The sequence below is a fragment of the Triticum dicoccoides genome, chromosome 5A (genome assembly GCF_002162155.2).
Source record: "Triticum dicoccoides isolate Atlit2015 ecotype Zavitan chromosome 5A, WEW_v2.0, whole genome shotgun sequence".
Classification (NCBI taxonomy): domain Eukaryota; kingdom Viridiplantae; phylum Streptophyta; class Magnoliopsida; order Poales; family Poaceae; genus Triticum; species Triticum dicoccoides.
In genome coordinates this window covers 597,557,960-597,559,788 of record NC_041388.1, presented here as the reverse complement: position 1 = coordinate 597,559,788, position 1,829 = coordinate 597,557,960, and the positions used below count along the sequence as shown (strand labels likewise).

Sequence of the window (1,829 nt, the reverse complement as noted above, 5' to 3'; positions counted from 1 at the left end):
AACATCGAACTCGATGAACACGAGCTTGGCAGCAGAGCGGGAGGAGAGCTGAGGAGACGCAGTGGGGGCTAGCGACGACCGTGAAATAGGAGGAGGCGAGGTCGTGGGGCAGCCTAATATGAAATTACCAAGCTGCCCTCAATCTAAATTCAGCGTTGAATCATATTAACCATTGGATCTGCTTAATACTACCCCTTAAATTCGGTAGTATGATGTACCGTAAAAACTCTCTTACTTTTTGTATATCAACGTAGATGTTCGGAGCCGTCCGATGTCTGGTGTCGTGATCACACGGTGATGGGATGGGATCCCACCTCTCCGAGCAAGTTCACAAGCTTGAGAAGGCACTGATGCGAGGACCCTCCCTCTGCAATGGTCGCACAAGCCTTGTCCTTCCACGTCGCAGCCCTCGCCTTGACCCCCTGGTCGCCGAGCAGCCGCACCACCTTGCTCTCGATCTCCTCCTTGGTGATGACCCCTCGCTCGTCTCGGCAAAGCTTTGACGCCGGTGCCCCACACGTTGCACACATAGCTTTGGTTGGCGAACTGGTCAGCAAAGTACGGCCAGCACAGGAACGGCACGCCGTGCAGCATGCCTTCCATGGTCGAGTTCCACCCGCAGTGCGACACGAAACAGGCGGCGGCAGGGTGCGAGAGCACGCGCTGCTGCGGCGCCCAGCCAACGACCAGCCCCTTGCCCTGGACGCGGCGCTTGAACGCGTCAAACCAACCTTTTATGGCTCCGGTGGTGAAATTTGGCCGGACGACCCACAGGAACGGTTGGCCAGAGAGCGCGAGCCCGTCGGCAAGCTCTTGGAACTGCTCGCGTCCAAATGCCCGAGCTCCCGAAGGCGACGTAGACGACGGAGCAGGGGGCCTGCGCGTCGAGCCAGGCGAGGCAGGTGAGGTCTTCGGGCAGGAAATGTCTGGCCGGCCTCGACGTCGGCGCTACCAGTGGGCCGAGCGGCAGCGCGTTCGGGAGCAGAGCCCGAGCGTCAGGTTCCATCTCCATGGAAGTGTTGCATATGATCGTCTCAGCTAGCGGCATCAACCGGTTGGTCCTGATGACGTTTTGGATGTTGGTTCTCCTCCTCTCAGGCATGCTGCCCAGGCTGACAAGGGATCTCGGCCGCGTCAACGGGCGGCATCAGTTGGACCCTCTCGTTCCTCTTCACGCTCCCTGCGTAACGTACGTGGTGTCCATGTTCATGGTGTACAGTCCACATACCAAGAAAAGACCAGGAAACCAACGAGTTACATGGAAATGGAAATTTTGATTTGCTCTTACCACTTTCATTAAGAACGTCGTCCTCGATCAGCTTTGGGAGCTTCAACCTGCGCGTGAACACGGCTGCAGAGTACGTGGAGAACAAGGCGACAGGGACACCCGCCGTGGTGGCCAGCTCCAGCGCCCAGCTCATGGACACGTCCACTATCATCCACTTCGTCTTCCTTGACCTGATCATCTCCTCGAGGCGGCCGGACATGGCGGCCGGCAGTCCCTTGACCAGCGCGCCGATGTCCGTATGGTCGTAGCCAGGCCCCAGGCCGTCTGGAATGGAGAGCATGTGAACTCCTCCTGGGATTGCTCCGTCCTCTTCCAAGGTTTGGAGGACGCGGCCGTGGTTGAACTCGGTGTTCACGAAGTCGATCTCGAAGCCGTGCTCGGCGAGCTTGCGGGACAGCTCCATGAGCGGGATGACGTGGCCCTGTGCAGGAAAGGGCAGCACCATGACACGAGGTTGAGCTTGAGCAGTAGCAGCAGCCATTGAGCTAGGTTGTTCGCGCTAGGATAGAGTATGCCTTGACAAATTTGCAAGAGCAAAGTT

At 58.2% G+C, this 1,829-nt stretch overlaps 1 pseudogene; it reads right to left on the bottom strand.

Annotated features, from left to right (window-relative positions):
- Positions 1–287: 287 nt before the first annotated feature.
- Positions 288–1,829, bottom strand: LOC119300103 (annotated as a pseudogene).